The 17,437-nt window shown below is 37.3% G+C and overlaps 1 protein-coding gene across 5 annotated transcripts in view; it reads left to right on the top strand.

Annotated features, from left to right (window-relative positions):
- Positions 1-13,025: 13,025 nt before the first annotated feature.
- The window catches only part of znf800b (zinc finger protein 800b), a 41,355-nt gene continuing 36,943 nt past the window's right edge, over positions 13,026-17,437 (top strand). The window contains exon 1 of one of the 5 annotated variants that reach the window (XM_088072766.1): positions 13,026-13,388. The gene's annotated coding sequence lies outside the window, so the exon portion shown is untranslated. Of the gene's footprint in view, positions 13,389-14,601; positions 15,092-15,115; positions 15,522-17,437 lie in introns of those variants that run through there. The other 4 variants (XM_088072763.1, XM_088072767.1, XM_088072764.1 and 1 more) reach the window with 4 other exon arrangements.

Raw genomic sequence — 17,437 nt, forward strand, 5'->3', positions numbered from 1 at the left:
GCTCTGCTTGATAATTATTGAATGGATTGCCATAAAAGTTGGATTAGATATTCATGGCAGCCAATACTGACATCATACTGATCCCCAAATTTTTCATGTGGCACGGCCATTAGGTCAGAATTTCAGTATGTCCAGTTCTTTGGTTTAAAGCTGTAAACTTTTTAAAAAATGCACTTCAATCTGACATTAACATTCAGCTTGCTGATAAAACAGTTATCACAATAATTTATATGATTTTAGCACCGTTCAAAAGAAGCATAATGCATTCACTTAAGGAAAAAAAAGCTCTGTACTTTTGATTCATGAGATTATGTCAGAATTGTTTTTAAGATTTTTTTTCTATTGTCTGATTTTAAAACATAAAATCAAAATTATAAAAAAGTTTTCATGAAAAAAAAAATCTGCTCAGTCTTTTGAATGAACAAGATCATGTTTTAAATTCCAGTTTATCTGAATGAATGAGATTATCTCACAGTTCTGATATATGTGCCGATGGAGAATAAAATCTGCCCTTGTTTATTGGAATTAACAGGAAAACAATCTTGTAAATTCTCATTTTCCCGTATTAGAGAGATTATGATCACAAATACATTAAAACTTTTATCAGAAATATCATAACCTTGTTAATCCAGCAAAAACAGAACAGATATTTTCCTGTAGTGAATGCATTACACCTCCATACCATTCAGACCCAATCAAAGTGTTAAATCTCTAATAATCAATGTCAGGTTGTGTTGGACAACACATACAGTACATAGTGTAACATTTAATCATGACATGTTGCCATTAGCTTCTGTTTCGGTGTAATAAAACCAAATCCCTCCTGATCAATAGCAGCTAAAGAGCGCTCTTAAACTTTGATTTCTGGGATTGATTGATCATAAAGCTTTTTCTTCACAACAAGACGACTCACCAGGTTTAAGGGGAACTAAAGTAAACATGAAAAACTGTCTCTGAAATCCAAAATCTAGGATGCTAAAACTAAAATTTGTGATATCACCAAATGTAAGGTCAGGAGCTGCTCCATTGACAATAAACAGCAAAAGATGTCCTAGATGATGCTTAGAGCAAAATCAGGTTCCCACTCATTGTGGAGCATTTATATTATTATTTCGTTTATTATTATATTATTTATACTTGATGACATCGCAAGTTTGAGACTTACATCTCTGGTGTCTGGCTTTGAGAGAGAGAGAGAGTAGCTTATGTTTGCAAAAATTAATTAAACCTTCTTCGGCCATGGAAATAACACACTGAAATTATTAGTTCGGTGGGTGTTTCCCTTCACCTCTAAAGGCTAATAACACAAAATCACTATTTAGTTCTCTTGACACTGCAGCTCAGTAGGAAAATAAACAATGTTGGCAAGGAAGTAAAACCAAAAACACACTTTTAATGCAGCATATAATTAAGTGGGTAACAAGTGATCTTTGGGGAGTCTCTCTTGGTGCACGTAGTGGGAGCTCAGCTAATTCTTTATTCCATCCTTTACCAACTGTTAAACACTGCTTATTAGCTGCCTGCTTATTAGTTAAAAGTACAGTCTTTTAATCACAGACCTCTGTGTACACATACAACATTTTTGAGCATTACGTTGAATCCAAGACACCATTAATGATGTAGCTGTCCTTTACCTTTGACCTCCAACAGAGATAGTGAGAGAATCTCCCTTTGGTGACTTACAACTCTTTCATGATGCAACTTCAACACTGACAAAATCGTCTTTGATGTTGTTCGTCTAATGTACTGTAAGATGGATAAAATGGGAACTACAGCATTGCTCTGTGGGTCCTGTTTTACTGTCTTTCTCTCTTTATAGCACAGATTTTATGTCGTTATTGTTTACAGTAAAAAGCGGGCCACTGAGACATAATCTCTGCTCTTGCTGGTCGTTCCCCAAAATGAAAGCACACTGCCAGCAGTAATCACACAAATGCTCACAGCTGACCATACGCAGTCTCCAGTACTTTCTGACTTATCTTTACCTGGTAACTCTCTGAAAAGAGGTCATAAAAAATGTAAATGATGCTTTTCTTTTTAAATAATATGGAACAGTAACTGAAACTCAAGCAACACATTCCTTTTGTTTATCTTCATTTAAAGACTGTGCCAAAGTTTAGATACTTTTTTCAGATTTTTTATTTTTTGCGCAATTTAAAATACACAAATGAGAAAAAAAACAGAATACAGTGCATGGAAAGGAAAAAGAAATGAGTGTGCTTATTTTAAACCTCAGAAATTAGTACTCATAAAAAACATAAAGGTGATGTCAAAACAATAAACTTTTGCATCTTTTAAAGTTTAAAAACCTAAAGATCGTTCATCCTTTAACATTAACGTTAAAGCGCAGGCGGATTTCGATCATTTTACTAAGTACATTTTTGTAGCAAGTGTAACTCAAAAGAAAGTTTGCAGGAAAGTAGTTCCACACAAATGGCTAATAGAGCCTTATTAACAGTATTTCCTCTCTGCTACGTTAACGCTCATTAGATTGATTTAGACAATGAGCCCAGCATTTATCTGGATAAATCTGCCATTTTTATTTTTTTTAAAAAGTGAGGCACTCCCAGTGGCTTGTCTAAACAGTTTGTATCATCCCTGGAATGATTGAGATCAGTTATTGCACATTAAACCGTATAAATGTACAGATAATCTTTTTTTAAAAGTATTCCAATAATGTTATTTTATATCTGGGGATTCAAAATCCCTGAGCCCTTATTACCAGACTAGCAGTATTTATCTTTACCCAATGTGATGGCTGAAAATTGTCTACTGTTCAGCCTTCACAAGTGTTTCTTGCCACTGTTGGGGAGGACAGATAATTTGTCCCCGTGTCTGAGTCAGATGTGACTGTAGACCCCTTGAGAGTGGTGACTAGAGACTGTGTTAGAGAAAAACGAGAAAAAAAACATGAAGAGATCTCAGCTGACCAAAAAAGATGGGAAACTACTGTTTCAGGCAAGCTGCCCTTCTTCAGTGTGTGCACTGGCATTAACAAAATCTTCTCAGGTGTCATTGATGATATCCACGAACGCCACCAACATGATACATCCCAGCAGGGGGAGCCAAAAAAAAAGTTTTAAAGATTTTAAAAAGTTTTTACCTACTTAAACCAGGGACAGAATCAAAGTAATATATAAAAATAAATGTATGAATGCAACAAAGAAACACGGAAAATAATAGTGATAATGATCATAATAACAATAAAACTAAAAGCATTTGGAGTGCTGTCCGATTTGACTGTTTTTGTTATCCACTTTTGAGGATTCAGAACCTTTTTTCTATCGTTTATATTGGAGTGAGCGCGTTGGATTCAGTTTTTACTAAAATCAATATTAGAAAACATTAAAGGGACAGTTCCCCTCAAAATCAAAAATACATATTGAGTCACCTGAAGTGCTGTTTATCAGTTTAGATTGAGATTGAGAGAGAAGGCAGACGTCTTTAAGACCAATATCTCCAGCATTCAGCACTCGCGCCAAACAATCTAGACTGATGAATAGCACTGCAGATAACAGGAAAAATGTGTACTTTTGATTTTTGGGTGAACTGGCCTTTTAAAATAATGTAACAGAACAAAAATTACAGAAGAGTCCAAAAGGCAGTGATCTGACTCAGTAAGTACTGATGAAACATCTGCCTTGAGTTTGCTATCTCTAGCTAGCATGAATGTAACTTGATTTAGAAGTGCAAGTGATATTCAATTCAGTTCAGTTCGATTCAATTCAATTCAGTTCAAGGAGGCTTTATTGGCATGACCATATTCAAACAGAATTGCTAAAGCACATTTTAACTGTTGTTTTTAATATGGAACGGTGTATAGAAAGAGCAACAGCTATGTCAACAGCATTATCTAATGTTGAACATATTATCATATATTATATACTCTTTTATAAATATATTAAAAATAAAGTAAAAATATATTTAAAATATTGAATATTGATATATTAATATTAGTATATATTAAAATTAATATACATTATAAATTAAAAATAAGAATGATAATAATACAAATAGGCCTAGTAAAATAATAACTAATAATTACAATATATTATAGATATTCTCTCAAATCGCAATATCAGTTTAACATTTTTCATGTTTACATGTCCCTCAAACAATGTGATTTTCAGAACATCTGTAGACAGCTGTTTAGAGCAGAATATTTTAACACTGATAGAGATTTTTAGTCCATTACTGAATTTACTGTTTGTCGCTATTTAATCTGCACCCTGGAGTTCAGTGTAGAAACTCTCATGCAATCACTTGACAGCTTTTGATTATGTAGTCACTTAATGACAGCAGCCTCCTGGTGATGTTTTTATGACACAGCTTTACTGAGTTATCTCGATAACTTTGTACAGAACAAAATAGGTCTCTTTATACTCTTTTATGTTTTAGGTTTTACTCAGAAAAAGTTATACTGACACTTAAACCTAACGTAACGTAAACCTTCTTAGAACAGGTGAAGTAGATGGATGTAACGATCACGGTCTCTCATTAACCTAAATGTTGATGTTTTTGTATGGTTTTTAAGAGTTCAGGCCAGGAATTATGTGAAAAACATCAACTCAAGGCTGCGAAATTATAGCACAATGAATTGATATCACAGTAATTTATATACAGGTGAATAACAATCAGAAAAGTTCATGTAAAATACATAATTACATGATAGCTCCCATCAAACAATTCAAACCAGTCGACATATTCCTAAAGTTATTAGTTTCCTCTTATATGCTGTTTGCCCATAAAACATTTTTGTGAATGTACTTTGCCCTTTTTTATGTATTTTTCTCTGTTACATATTTCTATTGGAACCATTTCATGGGGTCATATCAGTCTTCATTAAATTCCACATGCTATATATCATTTCTTTATTTGTGGATGCATTTATTCTGAATATTTTCTCTACCACTTTTCTACACTCTTTTGAATAATTCAAATTGTTTGGGCTAATATAGTCTTACGGCTCATAAATTATTTCTTTTTTATCTGCCATGTGCCCCCCATTACAGACATATGCTGAGATATTTCTGTAAAATGTGTAGTTTCAGCTCTTTATTTGCATACAGCACTTTAAAGCCAAGTTGGCACCAAGTCATTAGTTTGTAGCCATTGCATTCAGTCCCAAGTCAAGTCTCAAGTCCTTAGCAAGTCACAATGCGTTCTTTAACAAATGTAATGCCAATATAAAATTTACAAAAATCACAAATGTTTTTTGGAAATGCTTGTTTTTGTTAAAAAAGTTTGTTAGCTCTTACGCTATTGTTAGCTAAGCATTAGCTCGCTTATGTGAATTATTAGCATTACTTTACTTATCTCTAAGCAACTACAACTGTTGAATGAAGTTGTTGCATCTTCATCTGTAATGTTTTGGCCCTCATGTTTTGTATACTGCAAATTGTTTTTTGTTGACCACTGTGTAGTTTTTGTATGCAACCAAAATGATCTTTGGTATCGCTTTTTCCAACTGGCTGTCAGTAACTCACACATTGGTTCTCTGTGGTCCTCTTCTGTAACTTAATTAGTTGCTGTGGGATTGGTTCAAACTAAGTGAATCTGGGGAATTAAGTTTAGACTTACTGGGAATGAATAGCATTAATGTTAGTTGAATCATGAACTGAAGGAAGATTATTTGATTCGTGGCACACTTTTTGAACGTACTTTCTAATATTTGGGCTTGGAGGAAGGTTTCAAGTCATTTCGTGTCATAAGGCTCGAGCCCAAGTGTCATGAATCATTGGTGTGAAAGTCCAAGTCAAGCTGCAGGTTTGTTTTGATTTCCTCAAGTTGAATCTAAAATCATTATATTTGTGACTCAAGTCCACACTTTTGCTTTACATGTGCATATCGGATAGTTTCAAGCATTAGCTTTTTAACTGTTCTTCAGGAGGAGTCTTAAGCAATGTCCATGTATATATACTATGAATTTTTTTTTATTGGAATAAATTATAATTGTAATGTGCATCTTCATTTATTAATATGGCCTTATTTATAGTCTCTGTCCATATTGTTCTGATTCTGGGCATCTGTTTTTTTACCTTTCACGTATGACAAGTTGTTGTTGTTTCTGGTTGTTGGGGACATTCCCACTTAGAAGAGCCTGTTGCAGGTTGGTTTATTCATATAGAGTTTGATCCTATCAGGCAGTTATGTATTCTCCTTTTCTCCTCTTCTTATGAATTGCCATTGCTGCTTGTTTTGTCATGCTGGTGATGGCTTTGTAGCTAAAAAACATTACTTTTTGCATGTTTTCCCCACACTGAAAAAGAAAATGTATCTGTGAATCCCTGTGTTCTATTTGTTTCTATCCTTTACATAACCGTGCAAGATTTGGAGTTGTATACACTGCAATTTATCACTTGATATTACAGTAACAGTCAAATTATTCACAAGATCCTGCAGTTCAAATGAGTCTAGACACCCATTCATTGTAATTCTCTTATCTGGGAAAATGAGCTAGCATGTGACAAAGGTCAGGAAGTGGTTAAATAAGACACAAAAACATGAAAGTGAAAGACACTCACTGCACTGCATGGTCAAGGTCGGTGCTTTGATGCACAGAAACGTTTGCATCTGAGGCCAGAGTTTATGAGTTTTCCTCTAAAGGGGCTGCTGCATTATTTTTTCATGATCACTGTTCTGCACAGCGCACCCTTTCCAAACATTTTAAGAGGAAAGATTTAGCCTAAAACACACTGTATGCATTGTATCCTTTTGGGCAGTTGTTATGTATGTGTTATGACTCAAAGGTTTGTGTAAAGGCTGCTTTGGCACTGAGGCAGTGGCTGTAGTTACACGTACAGATGGCTCTGCTGCCATCTATTACTGCACTCCAGACAAATCACTCCGTCCAATTAGATTTATTTGTGCATGACATCCAGCAGGCATTTTCTACCCGCCGCTCTCTCCTGGCTGCTTTTTACATTAATGGACTGAAAAGACAAGAAAAACACATTCCCGACAACATTGACACCTTGTGGTCAGTTACCTCTAACACGACCCCCCTCCAAATCTCATCAGACACGTATCAGATCAGAAGCACTCAGAGAGAAATGCGATGCAGAACAAATGACGTTAACCTCAAAGTAAGGATCGGCTCTTATTTAGACTTCATTTATTCAGATGCTCCTGCTGGGATGAACAATTACTGCCACAGGTCGTCCGCTGAATTCATAATCGCAGCCGCTACCATGCAAAGGATGTCAAACACTCACATATCCAAGGAACAAATATGTAATGAAAAAATGCTTTAATTTTCCGTTAATTGCGAGAAAGTTGAGCACAAATCTGATTACAGTGACTATTTGGAGATTGTACTTGTTTGTCAATCACGATATTTGGTCCTATTGAAAAGCTCAGTAGGGAAAAACTAAAGATTTTGCCACTCTAATCTGTTCATCTTGTTCATATTTAAGTGGATCCCACAGTGCTAAAATGCAGCATCTCCCCTCCAAACTCTTGTCACCCATGCTGTAATTATAAACAGGCTATTTAAATTACCAGCATAAACTAATTATTTGTCATGCACACAAAAAAGTGCCCAAACATGTCAGTAGGTTTCGTGATAAATGCAGCCTGCATGTAATTGAGAAGATAAAAGCTCTCGGGCTCTATTCGGCAACGTCCATGAATGCCGAGGAGTTTCTCCCCCCATTGCAAACAGCATTCTTATGATAATGGAATAATGCTGGTGCTTTAGTTAATTGTGTATAGGCGATAGTGGTGGGCACCTTTTGTTGCGAGCTCTCATGAGCCTGAAGGAAAGAAGCTGGCAGGGATTATAACTCTTATAGAAGTTCTCAAATTCCCCCACTTTCTAGCCACTTTGCATTCAGTGAGTTGAGTGTTTTTCCTTATTGGATAGAGATCTCGTAGGAGAGCATTTTTGTATAATTTTACATGTGTGATATCTCTCAAATGCTCTCTGACCTGGTGCCCGAAAAACCATTTTTAATGAATAGCTCAAGGATCTTTTATAACAGTTGTAACATGTCAATTTGTCCACAATGTGTCCAAATCTTAATGTCATTCCCCTGTGGGTAAAATAGGCAGTAGCAGTTTAGTTTAAGTGACACTTTTCTTAACTATACCCATATACGCTAATTTAAGCTCTGACTGCAGGGTTCCAATTACGGTTTAATGGGGATGCTTACTGTGTTTACATTTAGCATCGCAAAGCCACTTAACTGATGCTGTTTTTTTTCTCATTAAAATTAGTTACCAGGTGTAGTTTGACTCTCTTGCTCATTGGCTGCGTTGGCAGCATCCTACCGTAGATCCTGCAAACTGCTGAGGACCCCCTGCTGTCCTGAATCAGCTTATGCAATCAATGGAGTAGATTTCGTTGCAACATTTGGGGGGCCTCTGCCAGAAAATTTTGAGCACCTAACACTAAATTTCCTGCAATCTGGTGACATTTTTTTTGTGCAAGTTTTTTCATTTTCTGCATCAATTTGTGGTGTAAATGTCTTTGTGTAAATGTGTTTGTCAAAATAAGTTTTCTGCTACATATTTTTTTTAAATAGAGGGACAAATACAGAAAATCTCCACCTGTGCATACCAATGAGTTACCAAAACAAACAGCATAGCATACTATAAGAAGTATATCAAAAGGGTAATAGCACTTACAATGCACTGTAAAAGTAAACTAATTCATGAAAAAGTTAGCAATAGTAATTTACTGTAGACAATCATGATGTTTTCCTTTGGATTCTTTGGCTTTAGGTCACCAAGACTTCTACACTATAGATAGCAACTACTGCATAAAAATATGCTAGATTAGTTCATTATAGCCTAATATAGCATAATAGCCCTAATATTAAACTTAAAACATTCAATTTAAGTCCAGTGTACAGGATTCAGGGGTATTTATTTGCAGAAAATAATCATAACTATGTTTTCTTTAGTTTATAATCACCTGGAAAAAAGTGTTTTCCTTTTACATTTATTTACAGACTTTTCCACAGAGTCCACTATGTTTTTCTACAGTAGCCCAGAGCGAACAAGCCAAACACTGGCTCTAGATAAGGCCATTTGCATTTTTATGTCAACAGTTATCATTTACCTACACAGCTTACACACAGAATAAGTTCCTGTTCTGCAACCTCATGGCTAGATGCCACTAAATCCTACACGCTAGACCCTTTAGATTAGATTAAATTACCAAATTACTCCAATTCTAAGTAGAAGTATATATATATATATATATATAAGGCTATAGTGCTCAATAACAAACTTTGTTGTCGCTATAAACTTGAGTGTTGTCAAGCTAGACCATAATTCTTTTTTTAAAAATATTATGCTGTGTAAAATGATTCCTATGAAATCATTTCATCACTATTCAATACCCTGATACTCAAGTAAATCTTACATAAAAAAAAATATTTCACTTTTATGAATTATTTAATAGTAGTGAGACAATACAAAAGGCCCCATCACCCGTCCTACCGAGGAGCAACACACACACTTTGCTGTGATTTTGCCATTTTTTTGTGTGTTTTGTGAATCTTTGGGGCATAATTGTGTCTATATTAGTAATTTTGTGTCTTTTTGTAGTTTCTTTGCATCTTTTGTTGTTTGGTTGTCTTTTGTCTATTTGTGTGTCTTTGGTCTTTTTTTGTCTTTATAGTTTCTTTGCATGTCTTTTAAGTCATTTTGTGTGTCTCTGAGGTATATGTGTGTTGTTTATTCTTCTGTGTCTCTTTGTAGTCAATTGGGGACTCGTAGTTTATTTGCATCTCTTTGAGGTATATAGTCTTTTGAGGCAATTTTGTGTGTCTTTTTTTTTTTGTGTCTCTTTTTTCTCATTAAAGTCATTTTGTGTGTCCTCAAGGTATATTTGTGTATTTTTATGGTCGATTTGTGTGTCTTTTTAGTTCCTTTGCATGTATTTTTTTGTCATTTTGTGTCTCTTTAAAGATTAATTTGACATTTATTTTTTACTCTTTTGGTGCTTACTTCATTGTCTCTTTGTAGTTGTTTTGTGTCTCTTCGGTTCCCCTGCATCACTTTGTCATCATTTTAAATCAGTTTGTGGTGATTTAGTGTCTTCTTTTAAGTCGGCAGCTGTAAATTTGAGTAACATTTTTCAGGTGACCTGTGGGCCCCCCTGACACTTTGGGCCCCTGGGCCTGTTGCTGGTAGGGGGTAGAACTGCAGCAATTTTGCTAAAGTACAAATGCATTAATAAGCTTTTATAACCTGTATTATTTTACCACAGGCGTTTCACTGCAAATCTCCTTTCACACCCTCCTCCTCCTCTTAATCACCTCCTCGTCCTCCTCTTCATCACCTCCTCCCCACCTGCATAAACTCTCATGCACCATCACTTTACATCGAAAATGTTTTAGCCAGCTGCCACTGATTAGCTTTCATTATGGAGCTTTCTCATTAAATACATAGGTTAGTTATTCAATGCATAAGCTAGCTAAACTATAGCTTAAGTTTTCGGTTGTTATGGAGAATTTTTTTTACTGTAGATAGTGAACTAATATTCAGCCATGTTGTTTTGCGGTCAAAGGTGTGCATCTTTTTGCTATAATTCAACTTGACTTTATCTTTCAGCTGTGAAGGAGTGAGGGACCGGAAATAACGCGATAGGTTCAGTTATCTGTAAACAAGGTAAGGGGTAGCCACTTTATCATTGTTTTATTTCCTTACAACCTTAAACTTTTATTCTTTTCAAAAGCAGTGTTTTTTTTTGTTATTATTTTATCCTATATAAACAAGAGCAGCGCTAACTCACAGTGTCAAAAATAACGCTAATCTAATGTTCGCTTTATTGTGTAAATTAGCTCTTGTGTATGCTAGCTAGCTTTGGTGAAAAGCTGCTCAAATAGTCACACACTTTATCGTTTTATTAAATTGCAATATCACAATATACTTGATATTTCGTCGTTTGGTTTATTGGTTAAGTTATACACAGTGGAAAGTTGTTGTGAGGGCAAGGTAAGCGAGGCTAAATGCTTATTTGACATAATGTTAAATTAGCTAACGTTACTTCTGCTATGCCAAATGGATTAGCTTAACATTAGCAGCATGATGAAAGAATCCACTTACTAGTACTCATATTTTTTCTAAATGCTAGAAAACACTTAAATGGGATTTTTGAATGTGTTTACAGTTTGCATGGGAGTTGTGTGATTTAAGTGTGAACCTAATTCTCATACACATGAAAACAAATAGTCAGTGATGATTAATACTGCCCACATTTGGCCTAAATGAGTATTTTTACTATTGTAGTGTATCTAGTGTATTATGTTTCTATGCTCTATACTTTGGAAATGAGACTAAAAACACTGTAATGTTGGAATTTAGCTGCCAAGGTTTTGTTAAAGGCTCCTAGGAGGGACCTCGGTGGGTTGAATGATTGATAAGTCATAAACACAAACTAATTATTTCAGAAGCTCATTTGAACAGTGCAGGAGGTGATTTTGCACACATTTTATATAAAATGTATGTTGTTTGATTTGGCCTAAACACTTTACGAAAAGGATGATAAAGTTCTCAGATGTGGCTCCTCTGAGAAAATGTTTACTAAGTGTAGATCAGAATCAGAAAAGGATTTGTTGTCGAGTAGGTTTTCACTTTTAATGTATTTGCTTTGCTTTTTTGTGCATAAATTAGACATACAATAAACAACATATTAAAGAGAAAAAATAAGGTGAAGTACTGCAACACAAGGACTTAGAAATAGAAAGCCTTTATTGTCATTACATAATGTATAACATTATGAAAATGGCCTATAGGCGCATAACATCCAGACAACCTCATTCACACAGTTTAAACACATACATGAATAATTATAATAATAATAATACTAATAAAAACACATAAATATTGCCTATATGTAAAATGTATTTCACTAGTAAGTATAATTATTGAGGTCAGTGCATATTGGAGTTCAGTGTAGTTATAGCTGACTTAAATATAAACAGAAACATTTACAGTAAAAATATGGTGAGATACTTAAAAAAGTACCATAACATAACAAGTATGTATAATGTAGTGGATCAAGGCTGTAAATTTTTTGTGCAGGATGTGCAAAAATATCGTGCAGGGGGATTTGTAAAAGTTCACAGTCGAGCAAATATATTCCCTTGTTGAATGTAATCATCTTTTAGTTGTGATCTCTTGGACTATGCAATATACAAAATGTGCATTATTGCGAATGAGTAAATTAAATTTACTTTTGCCCACCAATTATGGACTTTTCTTTACTATTGTGAATAAGCAGGTATTTTCCTTTAATTGGTTCATCACTTTAACTTATTATTTTAGATGCTAATTTGTACAGTGCCAAAAGTGATGTTCAAGAAGTTTTATATAAAATGTTTGTTCTTTGATTTAAACACTTTACACAAGGAAACTAAACTTCTCTGAGAAAATGTTGTCACATGTAGATTCTTAGTTGAATGTGTCTCTACTTTTGAATCCTCTTTATGGATTAAGTTGTAATACCCTGAGCTATATGAGATACAAAATGTGTATATTTGTAACTAGTAAATGCAATTTACTTTTGGCCACACATTTCAGATTCTACTGATTGTTATTCTGGTAAATAAGTAGAGTGTTTTCTTTAATTAGTTCATTTCACTTACTTATGTTATGCTAATTTGTGCAGTATAAGAAATGATGTTCAACAAGTTTTTATTCTGTTTTTTGATTTAAACACTTTACAAAAGAAACATCAACTTCTCAGAAGTGGTTCCTCTGGGGAAAAATGCCACATGCAGATCCATAGTTGAATATTTCTCTACTAGTGAATCCTATTTTTTGATAAAGTTGTGATCTCTTGGATCATATAATATGCAAAATATGTGTATTTATTATGAGTAAATGCAATTTACTTTTGGCCACACATTTCTTATTTCGCTGCTTGTTACTCTGGTGAATAAGTAGGCCTAAGTGTTTCATTTAATTGGTAATATAAAGTATTTTAGATGTTTTAAGTTTTTGGAGGGTGTATCCACCCGTTTTATTCTGCGTTTGCGTCATGGACTCTTGTGGAGAGCTGTGCCCTCAAACGGTTGCGCGTTTTGGGGGATCGATCGGCGCTACACGCGTTGGCTTTGGTTAAAAGCTGGAAAATTATAAAACTTTTCTTTATTAAAAATGGTCACATCCTTCCTTTTTTCGCAGAGTCGCCCCAAAGTGCTGACATTTCCAGCTGAATTTGGACGTAGAGGGTGCACCTTTGCGCAGAGACTGGTTTAATGCTGAGAGGCTCCTCTGGGTGCACAAAGACAGCGGCTCGCACACCAACTTGTTCAGAGTGAACCGGGGACGCTGGGAGGCGAAATAAACAATCTCCGGACTCGAAGTGGCCACGACCGCGTAGTTTTACCTCCTGAAACACACTATCCCACCACCCATCCAACAAATACAAGGTAAGGACTTGTTTTTGGTCCGTTTCAGCGGGAGCAGAGCGCTGCGGAGCGGGTTAAACCTCCTTCGCTTTGGCTTCCCGAGCATGGTTGTTTTTGCAGAAAATGGCGTCATCGCCCTCTTGTTTCTGCCTGGCCGCGGTGGGGAGAGGAATAGTTTCAGAGACTTGTAGCAGCCTTTACATGCAGCGTTTACCTCCTCAAAGGTGAAATCACCTACTGCAATGTGTTATTTTCAACAGTAAATGGTCAAAACGTGAGATAGTTCACGATTTCGCTCGGTAGAAGGACGCGCAAAGATGGAAGGGTCACCGGTCCTGTGCGCCAAGCTGCTTCTTGGAAAAGGTGGCACGGAGCCGCAAAACGCAGCGTTTTACATTCATAATAATGCCATCCTCGCCGGCTCTAGGCTAATCCAAATGACCACGGATGATATGGTGTTATTACCAGGGTGGTGATAGACGTATTTGTGGCAGCACTGCACCTTGTCTTTGTGTGTTATTTATTCGGTTTAGCTCGTTTTTACGCCGCACTCCCCTGCCATGCTGCAATCGTTACGAGGGGGCCTCTTTTTTACAGCTTGAAAGGTGTATTTTGTACTTGGCTTTTCCCTTTGATCAAGTCAAGCTGTCCTATTGTTGCTCAAAATAGTGGTTTTTGGGGGTGACAATATAACCGTGTAAAAAGAGGTTTTCGGGGATAATGGGGGCGATGCAAATCGTGCCATGAGAACGGCGACTGCCCTGCGCTCTGGTTCGCCGCTTGCCAGACGAGGACAGGCTGAATGCGATAAAAATAAAAAAGTCTTTTGGGCGAATCACATAGTTTGCACAAAACTGGGGAAGTCCGGCGCTGCGCAATGATTGTGCTGCCGCTTTGCGCAGAGCACAGTGGCAGCTGCTGTAACCGCCGCCACCATTTCGCCGCGATATTTTTTGTGTGTGTTGGCCAACCTTTTGTAAATAGTTGGGGACTCTTGGATAAAAGAGCACAATAGTATTCATGCGGGCCCTTTATGGCCTGTGAATGCGGTCCTAAGTCCCACTCCGGCTGTCCTGTCTTTCCCCGTCAGCTACGTGCATGCGTCCTAGCACTGGCCACCACACATCCACCATAGCGAGGCCACTCGGTTCCCCGTGTGTACGCTCTGCTTGGTTCCTCCTGTGACCAAAAAGTCGATGACTGATCGCGTGCTGAGTGTTATGGTACAGGCCATCACGATCAAATCGAAACAACGACAACACATCAGCCGTGGAGACCGCACATCGCTCGCTCCGTGCACATTTTTATTAAGTTTCCTGAGTTATGCAACCGCATCCCCGTAGAGCGAACTGCTCATCCGCCTTTATTTACCCGTCACCCACCATCGGATGGGTATTTTGCGTGTAATATCTCGTGAATTGGACCCATTCCCTGCGGCGACGACACTGAATTAGGAAGATATGTCATTTGCAAATCACCCAGTGCCATTTGCGTCACAGCCCGCGGCCTCGCACGCCCATGGGGGGCGATGGAGTTGCAAATGGAGACTGTGTGTGTGTGTGCTGACGCTGCCCCAGCTGAAAGGGAACCAATAGACACGGACCCGGGCGGCAACAATCGCCGTGCGCTTCCACTCTCCAGCAGTGCACCGACTTCTGTATCAACACGGAAGATCGCGCGGTTTATTCGGGATGGTTACGTTTCCTTCGCCCTGCCTCGGATGCGTAAGTGGATGCGTGTGCACACAGTAGTTAAACCTGCTTCAGGGCTTCGACAGGCCAGCGGGAGAGGAGTATATCCGTCCGGTGCTTCCCTCATGGTGCTTGGTGCATGTGGCTTATTGTGGAGTCGCTCGCGTGTGGATAAATGTCTCTCCACTGGATCGTGATGATATGACCGTAAAACCTTTATTAACAGCGCAGAGGATACGGTTGGACTGTGATTCGGACACTGGATACACACTCGCGTCGTGTTTTGTTAACATCCACAGCGCGCCACGCGTTTCTGGTATGGAGATGAGCAGCAGGCCGTTTATATCCAGGAACGTTTTATTTGTTGCTGTTGCGCTTTTGGGCGCTGCGCATGGTTTCATCCACCAAGAGCTCGGAGAAGTTATTCACGAGGCAGAAAGTCCTGAAAATCTCAAACTAGAAGGTGCAGATTCAGTGAGCATGGAAATCATGTATAGGGTTCTGCTGTGGGAAAAAAAAAGATGTTTTTTATGTTTTGGTAACATGCTGGATGTACCATGACACTTCTTCCTAACGATGTGATGTAAAGTAGCCTGTAGTAAACATTAAAATGTATAAGTACTCTTTCAGAGAAAGGGACTTAATGTTTGATTGTGTTAAACTGCTGCATTGTGAGAATCTAGCAGTTATACTTTTAAAATAGTGCAAATATAAAACTGTTTATTTGGGGTTTTTTGTGTGTAATTTAATTAGACATCTAGTGTGATTGTGCCTAAAGATGTTTCTAAGTTATATGTTTGCATGGAGATTTAATTCAGATAACATTGTCCATAAACTAATTAAAAAGGCTGCAGATTCAGACAGGTAGTGTATTAAGTATTGTTACAGGTGTAGTTAAAAACAATTCAAGGAATAGAGTTTGCTACTTGCACCCTGGAAAGATGTCCCTTAAAGGTCAGGCGTGTTTTATTTGAGGGTTGTTTTTTATTTAGTGTAAATGGATCATGTTATTATGAGCGTGTTTTCTTTAGTGTGTAATCACCTGAAAATAACCCAAAGTCATGTTTTTGTTACCTCATAATGAGCCGTTTATATCTACATAGGGTGCAGGTCCTTGTTAAGGTTGTGGAAAAGAGGCTAGGACATGCTCTTTGACCCCATGGGAGCGTGGAGTATGACACATGTGCAGTGTAACTGGAGCTGTGATGTTGGAGGGTTACAGCAGACGGCGCTAGATATAAAGGGATGATGTCCGCTCAGGTGCTGTTTTGATGAGCTATTTTTAGTCTCCTCAGGTGTGCTTAGTCTGACAAAACTTTTAGGTACGCTCAAATTGATTGTGGCTAACATAAAATAATAGATTTCATATAGAAAGCACTTGTTGTTGGTCTTTTATTATGGACTTTTTTATTCTATGATAGCGTGGCAGCTACTGCAAACCTGGTTTCACTCCCTATGTGTTGTACCTCAATCATATGATGAAACCGTGATTTCTCCTCTTTTGATCCTCTTTGATCGTCGTCCACAGAGATGGCCATGTTGCACTGCCATGTTTGTACCGTAGCCCAGAATGGACAAACCAAACTCTGGCTCTAGATAGGGCCATTCGCATTTTCACATCGGCCATCATAATTAGCATCTTAACAGTGAGCTCAGCAGTGTTGGAAAACCCTGATTTTTTTAATATGAAACTGCGTTTTTCTGTATTTTTACCGCTTTTAGTCACCTGATCTGTTTGTTTTGGAAAGTAAATGATCTCTGCTGATAATTGGGCTTCCAGTATAAACTCGTCTGGATCTTGAATGGTTAGAGAAGAAAGTGTAGCACACAAGCATCAAGTGTTTGGCTAGTGGCCTGTCTTTGACAAGCTGAACAGCATCAGAAAAATATTGATTTGTAGTGTGAAACTGCTCTATTCAGTGTTTTTACCGGTTTAAATCACTTGGTCCATTTGTTTTGGTACCTCTGTGGATAATTCGTCTTCTGCTAAAAACCCCCCCGAACAATGACTACTAAAGGATTCCTAACCGTAAGTTTCAGCTGGTTGCAATCTGCGGTCCTGTTACTGTCAGATGCCACTAAATTCTACACACTGCTCCTTCAAGGTAGAGATTCACCCCAGAAGACCTGAGTCAGGCAGCTCTGCTGCTATGGACTATTTTTATCTTTTAAAAATTTAAGGTTAAACTCAAGGTTCATTGGTGCTACTTTTAACGTGCATGTGGCTGTTATTTTAGGATAGGATTGTTTGTCAGGAAACTTACTTTGCATTGCATATTGACGTATAGTCTGACTCAGTCTAAGTTCAGGTTGTAGAGATGGTTCAGCTGAACATGTTTTGTAAAGTTAATGAGTTCAGATTCGGCCAATCTCCTCTTC

This window comes from Plectropomus leopardus, chromosome 22, assembly GCF_026936395.1.
Source record: "Plectropomus leopardus strain MGB_pleo_1.0 chromosome 22, ASM2693639v1, whole genome shotgun sequence".
NCBI classification, from domain to species: domain Eukaryota; kingdom Metazoa; phylum Chordata; class Actinopteri; order Perciformes; family Serranidae; genus Plectropomus; species Plectropomus leopardus.